At 33.0% G+C, this 16,743-nt stretch overlaps 1 protein-coding gene across 1 annotated transcript in view; it reads right to left on the reverse strand.

Annotated features, from left to right (window-relative positions):
• Positions 1-10,667: 10,667 nt before the first annotated feature.
• The window catches only part of LOC127709190 (transmembrane channel-like protein 5), a 293,058-nt gene continuing 286,982 nt past the window's right edge, over positions 10,668-16,743 (reverse strand). Inside the window, exon 20 of the transcript XR_007985539.1 lies at positions 10,668-10,679. The gene's annotated coding sequence lies outside the window, so the exon portion shown is untranslated. The remainder of the gene's footprint in view (positions 10,680-16,743) is intronic.

Consider the following 16,743-nt stretch of genomic DNA (forward strand, 5'->3'; position numbering starts at 1 on the left):
CTGGTTTTATAGCTAGCTAAACCTCTCACTTGTATGACAGTTGCATAGAATTCCATTACATTGACAACAATGTGTGAGCAAAACAAACAGACATAATAGGTAAAAATGTCAAAAATTGGGGTAATGCAGTCAACATTGTGTTACAATCTTAATCACTATAAAAACAAATTACATAAGCAAAAAAAGAAAAGATCATTTTGTTATGTATATGTAACATCAAAATCAAAGTGAAAAACCTGATTTTAATTGAAATTTCAAATTGATAGAAAAAAAACCTTTACAAGAATTATACCATATATTTCTTTGTTTTATCATGTCCAGAGACACGAGCAGTCTTTTAAACAATGTTTGAGAATAGTGTCTTAGACAATCCTCTTAATACTCTTTTTTTTCTGAAACATAAAAAATAGAGGAGTGAATAAAATGCAGATCAGAGCTCTAAACCATAGCATAAACAAATTTGGCAAGAAAGTCCTTAGTTCTTATTCCTCATAGCAATATGAATTTAATTGTATATACCCTTTCTGGAGAGTATTACCAACTCTTCAAGTCAATAATCCCAAATTTTAGGATAAACTATTTAGACCCACCCCAACCTGTGTATATTTTTATTTTTCATGACATGATGGATTGTAAACATTATGTAAAGAATATACATACTTTGGGGGTTATCCCTATCCCTTTTATTTTCTCTTTTTATAGTGCAATCCAAATAGTGGCATTTCAAAATGTGTATTATATCTTGTTATTACTATAAATGTTCCTTCCAAATACATTGTAATGGCATTGAGAAACTGCTTAATACTTTTAATGTACTTTATCAATATATTCCTTAAAGAACTTTTCAGCTTATGAAACATATAGAAAAACATGTTTATGAAAGGCTCCTAAATGGTTTGAGTTATAGAATTATGTCAGATTTTACTTGCGTTTTCAATGACATGTAATGATGTACATAAAGTCCTCACAAACATACTTAATTTGTTTTACAAAGATTTGCAATTTTAAGATGCATAACATTCATAATGATATTTGCTTTTTTCTGAAAATGTTATCACTTTTTATGGTGTATTACAGATAATATTCTCTCTTTTTATAGCGCATTCCAAATAGTGGCAACCCAAAGTATTTAATATTCCTTTCAATTACATGTTATAATACATTCCAAATAGTGGCATTTCCTGGGAGTTCAGTATTTTTGTGATTTTACTTTTTATTCTAAAGTTTTTAATATTCCTTTCAATTACATGTTATAATACATTCCAAATAGTGGCATTCTAAATGATCTAATTTTCCTTTCTATTGCTCATTCAAATACATTCCAAATAGTGGCATTTTAAAGTGTCTAATATTCCTTTATATTACTTGTTAAGATACATTCCAAATAGTGGCATCCTAAAAAGTATCTAGTATTCATTTTTATTACTCTTAAGATACTTTCTAAATAGTGGAATTTTAAAGTATCTAATATTTCTTTCTATTACTTGTCAAGATATCTTTCCAAATAGTGTCATTGTAAAGTAACCAATATTCCTTTCTATTACTTGTTAAGAAACATTCCAAATAGTGACATTAAAAAGAAAGCCAGAGTTCTGGGAGGGAACCACCAACCTAGGCAAGAAAACTGACAATCTAGTAGATTAAGATCGGAGTTGAACGCAACTACCATGAGCTGGGTTTGAACTCACAACCTCAGGCTAAGGATCTTGTAGATGGACTAATAAGACCATTGAAAAACGCTTGATTTTTTAAAATGCATTTATGAATACTTTATTTAAAAAAAATAAAATAGAAACATTGCATTATTGAAATATTTAAACATATATATAGTATACACCGCTGGTTTGTTGCTTTGTTGTGATAGTGCAATTTTGATATTCGACTCACTAAAATGTTTGCTTGCACAAGAATGTTAGATTCCTTTATGTGTACACATCATGTCCTGTTTAATCTATTTTAAACTGAGTTTTAGAAGACAAAATATTGTTTGTGTTTAAATTATCTGAAAATATAAACTATGGAACATTTTGAGTTTAATACATATTTTTACATAGACGAATTACCTGCATCTGATCAAAACATTACTCAAAGAAAAAAAGGTGTTAAAAGAAGTTAGTTTTGGTCTTCCCTGTTTTCCCATTTGTTTATTTAATTGATTTTTGTGTTTAATCTGCGGTTTCATCAGATGATAGGACAAGAATCTACAACATAATGTGCATGTACTGGTATGCTGTGATCATTTTCTATTTAATCTCACACACACACATATAAACATACACATATATTATATTGATAGTAAAAGACGAAAGAAAAAATAGTATAAAATCCAAAACATTCTGGATTGTCACAACTGCAATGTACCTCTTGGCTTGGGTATCATTTTTACAGAAAGTTTACTTGACCTGGAACATGAAGTCTGAGAACTTATTTTCAAGTGAAATTTACCATAGATGGGTTTACCTATTCTTTTTAGGTCCCTTTTTTTGTATTTTCACATACCTGGCTTTCAAATGTTTGGTTTCAGCTTCCCTGATGTAGGTTAATCCATAAAAGCACCTTGGACACATCAAATTCTTAAAAGGGTAATTTTTAATTTCAATGCAGGCTTTGTTGCAAGGGTTCAAAAATGAAAATTCAATCTGGTCAAAATGGTAACACTTGCACATTTTGGTGAGAAGAGTACAGTAATGGATATCACGGTTGAAATTTCCTGATTTAAGTTGATGGTAATGAGAAGTCATGTAATTTATCCTAACGGCTTCACAAAATCAATCTTCTATAATTCTTACATGTACTCTTGTATCACATTTGAAAGTGTCAATTGTAATTTTAGCTATTTAACATCATTTTGAAATGTATCTTTTTTCTGTTCTTTATGATATTATACCCTGAAATGGTTATTACTTCCTGGAGGAAAAAGTCTTTAACAGACTGTTGTTGATTTGAATAATTTTACATATGTTATATACATCATTTTGCTTTTATGTGTTTATATGTTTTAAGTGTTCATTTTTAATATTTTACCAATCTTTTATAAAAAAAAACTTATTTATGTATATTGCTGAAACCAGTACAAGTAATATTTATATGTTTTGATATAATAAATAATACTAATTATGTTTGTATATATGTTGTCATGCAGATAAATGTTCACTGTAATTGATTATCTTTTCTAATTTCAAACACTTTTCCCCACCTCCATGAAAAGATGGATGTATTGGCACACTTTTTTTTTTGGTTATCAATTCTCTCAAACTTTGTTTTTGTTTTGGCTCTCCAACTGTTTAAATTCAAATGACACTGTCGAGTCTTATGTAGACAAAACATGCTTCTGGTGTATACAAGATTAGTATCTTTGATGAAATTTTACAACCTCTGTGTGGGTGCCATTGCTGGTGGACGTTTCATTCCCGATGATATTACCATCTCAGTAGTCAGCCTTCCTATTCTGAATTAAAATATCACCAATAGCCAGTTTCTTTACATTTACTGTTTCTTAAAAGTTGAACTATTTGAAACATTCAGGTTTTACTACCCCATACCGAAATGTTCTATTCAAGATTTTGGCACAACTGTTTTGTACTTTATGGTTTTGAATGCTCTTTAACTCGGATTTTATTTTCCTACCAACTGTTTTGGTGAATCTTATGTAGATGAAATGCGCATGATCTGGCGTAGACTGGTATCTTTGATTAGTTTTATGAACGATTCATCATATATATCGAGTAAAGAGTGATGATTTGGGAGTCGGAGAAATGTGCCATTATAGCTATATCTGGATTAAAAAAAATGAAATTGGGTTTTTTTTTCTGGTCATCTTTATCTTGGGTTTACGCAAAATGGGTTAAATAAATATAGTGTTGTTTTTGTGGTCCAGAAGAGAAAATCATAGTGTTTAACCATCAATTAAAATTTTTTAGTAGAACAAATTTACACACACTGCATTGATTACAGTGCCTTTAAAGCCTTTTAATGTACAGCAATATCAAAGTATGATGTCAGTCAGTTTACAAAATTTGGTCTTTGCTCAAAACAGCAGAATTCCACTGAACTAGATATTTTAAAACTCTTAGGTTTGAAGTAGCAACTACTGCTTGACTATATTATATTCATTGATTTACTAGTTGCTCGAATCTGGAACAGAGTCTGCAGTTTTTTTTATTATAAGCAATATTTTAATCGTTTGCTTGAAAATTGTTTAGATCCCTACTATAATCAATTTATCTACCACTCCTTCTGAAACACTTTCAGTTTAATTATTATAATTTTTGTGATTGCTCATCACCACGAGGAGGTTAGTCATGCGTAAGGTTTAACTGCACTACTAGTTGCACCTGCCATGTTGTTCATAGTAAGTACAAATTCGGTGATAAGTCTCGTTCGGCGATGTAACAATCCAGGAAAACAGGACGGGATTGTGGTACCGACTGGTGGAACCTGTCAGTGGTCATCTGTAAATATTCTTAAACGGTCAACCAACTCGTAATGGTTTTTGTAAACTTTTCCATGGGATTACTGCAACTTTACCGCTAGGAATCCTTGGTTCAATGGCTTCTTTGGAAGCGCAAGCTCTGAAATATCGTATCATTTGGGAGATATATACTCCAAAAGCAGGCGCTGCTGGATTGATGCTTTATATAAATGGAAAGTTCACAATTGGGAAGCTGAAACACCCCTTTTGTAGTAAAGTTTGGTTCACAACCGACATTCATTGTCGATATCTAGATTTAAGTCTAGTTATGAGTTAGTCTTATCTGTATCTATGGTATATTTTATTTCAAGTTCGATGGAATACAACAAGAGTTAGTTATGTGCATTCTTGCTATGATATAAGATTGACAGCAGTTTTCAACACTGTTATAAAACATTTAAAGCTAGGCATATATTGCTTGATTCTTTATCGCGGTTCTGTATACACATAGATGCTGATTGGTCTAAACAGCTAGGTGATATCATCACTTTTCACTATAGTGTTGACTGATGCATAGTTCAGTTTATACAGGATCATTCAGCATATGGGCCTCCAGGATAACTAAAGAGTCATTTATTGTTAAAATGCGCATCAGGTACAGAAAAATTGGTACCTTTTATGTTATTAGAACTTTGTCCTGAACATTCATGAAATATTTGCCACTGGACGTTAAGCAAACAACAATCAATCAATATTAGATATCAGCAGGCAGTCGTAACTAATTTTGTGGTATTCATATTTCCAAAAACGTCTATGAATTGTACATTAAAATTATTTTAGACGACTAAATTTATTCTAAAACTTGAGTAAACGTTGAATACCCTCCGCATATTACGACGTATGTGAAATGGAATGAGATTGAAATTCCCTTGATGTGTATGCAACCTGAATTTATAAACTGCATTGGTTGGCCCGAGAGAATTTACCTGCAGGTATTTTCCTGGAATGAACTAGATCCACTTTTTGCAGATAAGAAAGGTTACTTATTAGTTAAACATAGATGGAATTAATGTGGAAATAAGGAAATTAAATGCAAGTTCTATAAATGGAAACTATTAGCTCAGAATGAAAAAAATACGCAATAGAAAAAGTTGTTATAATCACAAAGTTTCCATCGACTATTTTCAATCCTATTTCTATGGCCTTCTTTATCTGACCCAACGGCCCCAGCAAGTCAATAAAAGGCCACCAGACGCCAGAGAAATCTCGGATTACGCTCATTTGTGGCGTGTCTCAAAACATGCAAAATAGCGTTGTTTACATAACCAATATATCTTTTAATATTGACTTAATCAAATGGTTGTTAAACCAAAATGGGAATTGGTACTTCAACACATCGTACGACTATATATAAACCTTTGATACTCACGACTTGATTGCTACTGGACGTTAAGCAACCAACAATTAATCAATATTAGATATCAGCAGGCAGTCGTAACCAATTTTGTGGTATTCATATTTACAAAAACGTCTAAGAAAACTACCAAAAGCCAAGAATATTAAAGTAAAATTGAGAATTGAAAGTTATTGTAACATCATATACATGCACGCGCAACAATAGAAGAAGTTGTTTACATATTCAAATCGCAATTGTTACCTTTTATGTCTGTTTGTTTCATTCACACACAAGTGAGGGGTTTAGCTAGCTATAAAACCAGGCTTAATCCACCATTTTCTACATCAGAAAATGCCTGTACCAATTTAGGAATATGACAGTTGTTATCCATTCGTTTGATGTGTTTGAGCTTTTGAGTTAGCCAAGTGATTAGGGACTTTCTGTTTTGAATTTTCCTTGGAGTTCGGTATTTTTGTTATTTTACTTGTTATGGATATGTTTGTGCCTGCTGTATCTTTGATGAGTTTATAACCACTAAGTGGATGCTACGTCTCGTACACATTTTGTCCCCAAGGTTATCACTTGCCTTTTTGTCCCCAAGGTTATCACTTGCCTTTTTGTCCCCAAGGTTATCACTTGCCTTTTTGTCCCCAAGGTTATCACTTGCCTAATAGTCACCATCTTATGCTGAAATAAAATATCATTGATATTGTAATTGCTGTAAATTCACTGTTTAAAATGTAAAATTGTTCGAAACACTAAGGTGTTCTTTCCCCAAGCTTAGATGACCTTAGCAAGATTTGGCAAAACTAACCTTTCGGAATTATTTGTTTTAGTGCTCTTCAACTTAGTACTTGATTTGACCGTCTACCTGTTTTAATTCGAGAGGAGCCAATTTTGTGTCTTATATACACGAAATGCGCGTCTTGCAGACTAAATAATTAGCCATGTATTTTTGATGAGTTTCTTTTAATCCGTTGTGCCATTTTATATTCCACATCAATATATGCCTTCATACCTGAAAAATAATCTTGTACCTACTGAGAACTTATGTCATGGTACACGCACTTTATCATGATGGTGTTGTTACTATTTGTGTTGGCTACGTGTTTTTTGAGTCTGGTTGTGTTTACCCCCGAAAACCCCTTGTAATTGTTTTCGGTTTAAATCTGTCAATATCTGGCGTAAATATTTCAAACCACGAGCAGTATTATAAAATCTTATTATCGAACCACAATTGTTGATTCTAAATTTTTACTGAAATAAAGGTCCGCATTTCGTCATAGCTGACTGAACATGGCTTTTGTTTGTCTGCTTACTGTGTGTCCAATTGATACCTAAAAAGGTGGGTTTTCATGTAAATCTAAATCTAGGTTGGTTTTTTTTTCATATTAAGCTACGGAAGTCAGAAATTCTTTGAATAAACTCTGATAAAAGCTTTTTTTTAATGGCAAAAAGTGAGAGGCAATTACTCCATTTCCCCAGTTCATACACCCCTGCATACCCCTCCACTCCAAGAAAAAACTCAAATATCCGTACAAAGAAAATATAAGAATTGATTTAAGATTTTAAGAAATTCAACGACGTAAGAAAGAGTAATCAGACAAACGTAAATGGGTCATTTTTTAAAAAATGTCGATTTTTCAGTACACTTATATGGTACATTATTTTATTTTTGATAGAAAATGACAGGGGCGGATTCAGGCGGGGGCGTGGCCGGCGTATGCCACCTAAAATTTGCAAAGAATGGGTTGTCCTCAGCTTAATAATGAATTTTTCGATAATTTTCCCTCAAAAACATTTAAGTTTGCGCCCCCTTAACCTACAATCCTAAATCCGCCCCTGAAAGCCGTTGTGTAAGTGTTGATATGAAATTTTGTAGAATATGTGTCTATACATCTATACTTTTTAGATATATTTTGATAAGATTAAAATATATTCAAGTCCAATTTTTGAGTAATTTACGTGTGTACAGTGTCAGGGTTTCCCCCTATTTTCTGATTGCCTTGGAATCTGCAAATTAAACTATTTTAGAATGTTTATGATAACTCTAACGAAAACTCACAGTTTTTTTTTTTTATTATTCTATGCAGCATTTTTTCTACAAACTAGATTTAGTCCTTAAATAGCAGAAACAGACAAAATATAGTTTCTAAACCATTGTTTATTTGTACGATTTCTGCATGGAGAAAACATGAAATTGTAATAAAACACTCTGACACGTATAGTACCTTGTCAATTTAAATTGATTCCGAAAGAGGCATTTGATCTCAATATGTTCATTTCCATATGCTACAACCTCGTTAATTTTTGTAATCAACTATTGTTTTTTTAAGGAAATTCATTGTGAGTGTGTTCGGTAGGTAAATTGATATTTTTGACTCCTATAAAAGTATAGCATCCAGATACATCTACCGTTAACCCTTTAATACGAATATCTTCCTAGTATTAAGGAAATCCGTTTGTGTTGTATAAAAAATAACTGCATGTTATGCAAACAACAATGAAATAATCTAAACGATATAACGAACTCGAAACTAAATAGTTATTAGATACCATACTTTTATCGTTTTCAGAAATAATGTCTTTTCAAACTCTGAAACTACACATTGACAATACGATAATACTTTTCAGCACAAGCCAAAGAAATTTCCTTAAATTCAGAAAATTTTACGACTTTTTAAGCTATTTATTCTACTAAGTAATCAAGGTGTGACATTCAATAATTAAACATATATATGTCTTCATTTTTCCAAAACCTAACAACAATGGTGAAGAATAAAATATAAAATTAATCATTACAACATACAAATGTAACGCATGGAGGTACTGATAAATAGTGGTTGAGGAATTTAATTGTACATTACCTGGAAGATCCTAATTTTTTGTTGATGATACAAATACATTTACGAAAATTGGTGAATTACGAAATGTTTCTACTGTTCATATGTTCTTAAAATTTGATAGCATTGGGTCTATTTCAAAATTTCATTTTTGGAAAAAGGAACAAGTGAAAAGATAATTGAATTCGTCACCAATACCATCAGTATTACAAATCTTCTCGTGGTATATTTAGCATTTTATAATTAAATGTTAGAGATCAACATGACACGGTGTTTTTATCAGCAGAAATATTGAAATAATGTTATAATGTAAGCTCATTGAGTGATTTTCGTTAACTTTGTAATTCGGAGAGCCGAATTGGTGAAATAAGTTCGTGAGTCTCTGTTTTATAGTTGCATAAATCCATGAAGTGCTCACAAAATGTTGGGTATTCCATACAAATGATAAACCACATTCATTATATAGATTGATTTAATAAATGTATGCCACAAACAATTTTGTTCATGTTTCTGCAAGGCTCAGTTCTCTGAGTGCATTAGAATTTTGTAAAAGTTAAAATGAACTCATTCTATGATAGAGGTATTGCCCATACCCCACTGAACACTTTATCAAATAATTACAAAATGGCTTTTAAAAGATAAAATATGCACCCTTTCCTTTTGTAGTATGTCATACTACATAGCACGAGTTGTCTTCTCTGCATTTGCTTTCTTAGACTTTAAGAAACTGCCCGTTCGTAACGTAAGTACATTTAGTTGCATACATAAATAAACCATTTACAGTAGGAAAATATAGGACAAAAACATTTTTTAACCGAAATCAGGAACTTCAAAATCATGTAAAATTGATACAATACACTATTGCAAGTTCTAGACGGTTTTGAAATTTGAAGAATGGGCTCTTTTATCTCATTTTTTTCAGTGGTGATAAAGACAGCTTTATTTGGTCATTTATCTGCCAATTGTTCAAACAAAAAAAGAATATGCCTTGGTATTTGATTTAAAAGCTTTTGCGTTCTTATAATATTAAGAAATAACGAAAAACAACAGTCAGTGAATTTAATATATTAATCACCGAATACCATAGCCAGGCGGTAGTATTTAGAGCATTGTAAATTCCAGGCGAACATAAAATATAGTTCTAGACGGAAACAAAGGAGCATCAATTGAGTCATTCTTTAGCATATAACAAAACTTCGATATGTGTTTACATCACATACCCGAGTTCCGAGGTTCCACTTCTACAACGTATATAAATCTTGTATTACAAACATTCTGATCGTGTTCTGTTTTGACTTCTGATTGTTTATTATCGCTTTGTTCTGTACAGTCTTCTCCGTTATAGTGAGATGTGAACGCTTCTTCAATTACACTAGGATTTATATTTCCTTCAGAATTCCGATTTTCGGATGGATTGTCCTGATTTTCTACGCTGTTCTGAATGCTCGTCGGGGGGTTATCAACATGAATCATAGTCGCACATCCAGCGCACATTTTACTTCCAACGAATTTGAGACATTCTACCAGTAATCTTCGGTACTCATTTAGTCTGAAGATATATACTATTGGATTACAAATAGAATTAAACATTGCAAAGAGAAAAGCGTATGGTCGATATGACCTAAAGCTAGGATTGCTATAACAGTACAGTTGAACACATGCTAAAGGTACTACACATATTATGTACATCAAAGTTATTATCAATAGAGTAACTGTCATACGAATGCTTCTTTTTGAAATTTCAGAATTTGGATAATTTCTCGCATAAATGCCTATTTTTACCAATATCGCAACAATAGTTGCTAAATTTGCAACGATAATAAAAGTCAGTACAATACCGGAATATAGTGAGTCTATTTGTTCTTCATTTCCTGTATAATATCTGCATACAGTGTCCTCATTTTCGTGTTTACTCCAAATCAACACCATTCCATTGCTCACCAAGGAAAAAACCCACGAAGCAGTGGTGATATGCCATTGTTTTGAACCAATGTCAACAGATATAGACATTTTATTCATGATGTATAATCTTTGCAATGATATGGCTAGAATGTGGACCATGGATGCAATGAAAACAGTATTAAACAGAACAAACTTTAGTCTGCAGGTCACGTAACTTTCTACTCGGACACTTTCGTACAAATCTGCCATCACAAACGACGAAACCCCAACCAGTATATCCGTTATCCCAAGACTAATAATGTATAACGACTTCCGAATTTTTCTTCTAAATTTTGGTACTAGACTTATTGCAGCTGGCGGAAGATTCATTAAAACAATAATGGCGGAAATCGTAAATCCATGTATCTTTCCTCCAATTCGCATTTCTCTGGAAACGTCATCTGTCAAGTTCCTCATGGCTATCTTAAGGTACTTTCGACTGCTTTCCCTTATCAACATATGCTTTGTTCAACAATTTAAGGTTATTTTCCAAATTGACTGTACTTCCCTTCAAAGACCAGATATTTTACAAATTGACTGTACTTCCCTTCAAAGACCAGATATTTTACAAATTGAAAATTAAGGAATACATTCTTGTTTATGATTAGAAACTAGATATGTGAGATGAACATAGCTAAGCAATTAACACATTTTGGACATTTAAGAATACAATAACATAGAAAGACAATCTTTTACACGGGCTTGCAGCTGTTGTTAATAATTAAAGACAACATATAGACTAGATCTTTTAGACAAAGTAGAATACCGCATGTCATGTTTATTTAAACTGACAAAAAATCCTGCTGTGATGTTTATTATCAAGTATGCATCACCTGTCCTGTAAATTAATATAAGAAAGGTATAAACTTTGATAACAGAGAATCAAATTCAAACAAAAATCAAGTTTTTCCTAGATTGCAATGGTTAGAGATTGATATGATCTGAGATGTCCCGGGCTCAAAATAACTAAATAACCCTAATCTTCCGTTTTCGACGGCAAACCGAACAACTTAAGGTTGTGACAGCAAAGTATGTTCAGATCCTGCCACTTCTTTTAAATCAACAACTCTCTATAGGTTTCATAAAGACCGGAAAGGCGAGTTTGTCAATATTTTGAAATTAAAGGAAGATACATGATATGAAGCGTTTCCATGTTCCAAAGATTTATTTATTTATCCATATGCATATTTGTTTGTCTCCTGTGCTGCATCTGTGCCGAACAATTGCTTATGCTTACTTTTCATTGAAGTCAACAATTACTAAGCAAGAAAGAATGCGAGAAAAAAACGAAATCACTAAATCGCCCGATGTAATTAACAAAAAGACATTCGGAGCTTACTGCAATACGACAGAAATGAAAATAGAACATACAAATACAAACAGTAAAAATTATTCCCTATTATTTCCAATCCACTATTCACAGATGACGACTTCGCTCTGGAAGACTAGTGACAAATCACAAATACGTAAAATTTTACATCCTGGAATGACCAATCAATAAAAGAGCCGTTCTACCACATCAAAAAAGTTATATGTTTGTGTTATAAGACAATTCGACAATTCGACAACCGTACGAGAAGCAAACCAACCTGATCATCAGAAAATTGTATGAAAAGTCCAAAATCACCTCATACAACACACACACACACAAAACCATCCAAAGGTCATCACATGCTCCAATGCTGCTGCAAGGACCCCTCGTCTAAGACACACACACAAGCAGTCAGCTTTGGATGATATCAACACAACAAGTGCAATCAAATCCAGAGGTATGCAATAATGAAAACCTATGTAATAGTGAACTAAAAAATATACCGCGACAAGGACACACCAATGACAAAACACTCCTTACTTACGACAGGCGCATAATAAATGCGGTGGGTTGCACGAGTTTTGGTCAGACGTGACAGGAATATAGATGCAAACACTATCCAACCCACAAAGGAAAAACCTCAACACAGCTATTAAAAAAATAAAGGAAAAAAAAGTGGAATTCTTAGACAATTCTCGTAATTACAGATTCAACAATTTCAAGGTTGAATGACAAATCATCAAGCTGGTCCGTTATAAATGTGTATCCGTTGCTACACTTCCATCTTTCTTGGTTTAAATTTGCAACATCATTAACTAAGTATACAATACATGGTGTTATGCAATGCAAAGTCGAACATCAATTTTAATCCATATGCAAGGAGTCAATCAGAGTGTAAATATGTATGTTAAATATGTAGTGAAAATTGAAAATTTATTTTCGCTTCATATCTACTCGATTTATTAACTAATAAAAACACGTAACTGTTGTTTGCTGTTGTTAGTTTGAAATCTGATAAAAAGTAAAATAACAAAAATACCGAACTCCAAGGAAAATTCAAAACGGAAAGTTCCTCAACAAATGGCAAAATCAAAAGCTCAAACATATCAAACGAATGGAAAACAACTGTCATATTTCTGACTTGGTACAGGCATTTTCTTATGCAGATGATGGTGGATAAAACCTGATAAATAAGGGTTGATATGAAGAGAAATTGTATGATCATCAGTATTTGCGCATGTTTTCCATTTATTGGTACACTTTCTGAGTGGACAAAAGTTGGAAGATCTGATTTGGGAAACTAATCAGCTGTTGGAAAAGATGTATGAGTACCAAAGCATAATTCAGTTTCAACCATCCAGGAGTTGATGAATACGAATACGAAAACGAAACCTGTATTAAATCCAATTAAAAGGCCCGTTTCCGAGCATATATAGTATTAATTATACAGTAATTTCTAAGATATATTAAATTGAAAATAAATGAATAAATAACTATCCTCCATACAAGATGGTGTTTAAAAATAAATGAATAAAATATTAACCCTTTGTGATACTTAAAACATAAACTACATCACTCCTGTCTAAAATACACGAGAAATATAACTATGCTGTCGTCCCTGCGGAAAAGGCACCGAATAACATCGGTTTTATCCGCAAAAATGCTATATCAATTGCTTAATAACAGAACAAGTTCACAAGACATTCCAACTTATACAGCAAGTAGGCTTTCATTTGAGGAGATTATTGACAATTACAAGTCAGTGTTGTCTTCCTTTTGTTTATCAAACAAAGATGTCGATTGTGATCTACATTCTTTGAGCTGGACACCTAAACTACACTAGTGTCCATACACGCAGCGAATAATTCCCCTCTCATTGCTGATCTTATTCTTCACTCATATGGGCAGACTAATTCTAAAGAAAAATAAAAAAAGATTAGCCCGGACCTTCCACTACAGCTTCCGCTATATAGATGATGTTATGTTATTAATATATTCCCGTTATATGGATTACCTTCATCTCATCTTTCCGAAAGAGTTCAAATAAAAGACAAACACGATGGCGTCAATTTTTCAATAGTCAACGTCCCGTCCTTATGTAGCAACATTCCAGCAGCTCCTGCTTGTAGTAATTACATCTCTCAGCTCATATGTCACTCGAGAGCTTGACTCCATTACAGGGACTTTTGGACAGGGCTAAACTACTGACGCAAAAACTACTAAAACAGCGGTATGTTGCACCAAGATTGAGGTCATATCTCTTCATGACTTCTATGGCCGTCATCACGAATTAATTGACCACTTTAAGATAACTGTTTCCCAAATGACAACAGACCCGCTGACTTTGTCGAAGTTCCTTTCCTTCGTTCCAGAACACAACCTTCAGATAAAACTCGTTGTGTCTAGCTAAAAGCAGGAACTTCTCACTATTCATGAGCACATGAGTTCGCATCAGCTTTGCTGGGTCTTTGATTCTTAGTTGTCTTTGGGATTCAATGTTAATTTGTCAATTGCTTGTCGTTGTATGCTTTTTTTTCCACAAGATACGATGAAGTTTCGATTAAGTTCGATGCTTCCACTCACTTCAATCTTAGGTCCTTTTTTCAGAAAAATCTTTCATGAAGCAAGTCATTTAAGTTCTTCATCTTTACGTACGAGCTTGGGGTATGTTAGAAAACAACACACTTCTATAATAGTTTGATCACTCTGACCTAAACATCAAGCTTTGTTGATCATGGTAAACCTGCACAGAGGTAGGGCATACATTTGTCCAATTTCTGAGAGTTCAAACGGAGTTTCCGTATTTTGGAGTACTTTAGAGGTGTACACCCTATAGAGCATTTAAATCGTCGCGAGCATTATTGTTCTACGATTTGGCTTATTTTTCGTTGGGAATATATTCACTCATTTTGTTGTGTGCTTTATATTAATGTTAATAAGGAAACCGTGAACACAAATCAGTACGGAAGGGACTCAAGCACAAAGACAACCCCGTGGTCAAAAGCACACAATGACAAACAAGCGACAGCATTGAAAACTAATGTTTTAAGACATATCTATGAAAAACATTTAAAAAACAACTAGGCGATGGACTCAGTAAAGAGTACTCAACCGAAGCGATAGTCCAGAAGAAAGGAAATGACACAGACAAACCCGGGGACAAGAAAGACACAAAAACGACTAACAATAGACACACAACACAAAAATCCAAAGACATATGAGAAACACTGACCCCCATAAAAACTGGGGCGACCTCTGGTGCTCCGGATGGGAAAGCAGGTCCTGCTTCTTGAAAGAATCTTTGGCAAGTATGACCCGAAAATTGTTTGTCCAAAGTTCATTATTGTTGATTTTGTATATTTTATACATGAAGTTCATGCCTTTTATTATCCTTCCGAGTCGTGTAAACAAAATCTTGCACTTAAGATATTAGGAGGATCCTATACATATTATATTATTGTAAGTTTCTTTATTGCCAAACAAAATAAATATAAATGACCACCATGTTCCAACTTGATAGAAACATGTGGGAAAAACATACGAACAGCTTAAAATAAATCAACCAAAAAAATAAAACCAGATGATGCACAAAGGCAGGAAGGCGCTCCTCTTCTAATTTTAAGCTTTTCGTGCTTATCTAATAAAATCAAAGATGTATACCACTGGGGAACATTATTTAAGGAATAACCATAATAATATTATGTTAATGGATTCAAATGGCTAGTTCTTTGATACTGTTTCAAACAGTTAACAATATCTGGAATACATGATACACGTTGATCATATACTAATTTTGAGTGTTTGGTGTCAATCCGAAATCCAAAATAGCTTTCACCAATTAAAACAGATAACATAGATCCCAAAGCATGCACAAATGCTTCTAGAGTAGTGAACACTATACTTAACATACATTAAGTTAAGCTCACATATTCAATTAGAAATACCTGTAAGCTCGGCTAAAAAAGGGAACAAATATAGTAGTTCCTCCATAATACTATATGTATCATACATATCGTGCAAACGTCAATATGAAAGTCATAAAGTGCCATGAATCAAACCAAACTATTACTTTCCACACTGATCTGTGTCCACACTTATTGGACTATGAAAATATAGTTCATTATACAAATCTTTCCGAATTTTTAATGTATCTGAAAAGTGCCTTCAATGTTCATAGATTTATCACCAAATAGTAATAAATTTAAATCAATATCAACTTTACAAGCAGACAGTTTATAAAACAAGGAGTTATATAAACACAGCAGGTTCTTCAATAAAAATATCACGAAACAAGTGAAAATTTATGTTACTTGCTTCATTTCGCAATTGATAATGCATCATGCATCATATCAAATTTCTTTATAACCAGAACAAAATTCAGGGGAAAAGGGGGGGGGGGGGGGTTCATGTATTTTCTGTTTAATCGATACCGCATTTTTTTTTATCAAGGATCCAGTTCGTTCACGAGTTTAACAACAGATGATATGAAACTTTTATAATATGAAACTGTTTTGCGCCTATGAATGGTATAATTCTAATAATCCCTTTTAAGTCGGAGACCAGAAATTATTCGGGCAGCTTCAAGTTAAGTTAATTCTGCCTCGTATATTGACTAACATCTAGAAATTAGTAATGAGGGTAGGTTGAAAACAAAACTTTACGACAAAAGAGATGATTTCAACTTCTCAATTGTGAACATTCCCTTTCTATGTAGCAACATTCCAGCAGCGCCTGCATACGGAGTATATATCTCCCAGTTGATACGATATTCTAGGGCTTGTTTTTCCTATCATGATTTTCTTGGAAGAGGATTGCTGCTCACAAGGAAGCTATTAAACCA

This window comes from Mytilus californianus, unplaced genomic scaffold (assembly GCF_021869535.1).
Source record: "Mytilus californianus isolate M0D057914Y unplaced genomic scaffold, xbMytCali1.0.p SCAF_7, whole genome shotgun sequence".
NCBI lineage: Eukaryota > Metazoa > Mollusca > Bivalvia > Mytilida > Mytilidae > Mytilus > Mytilus californianus.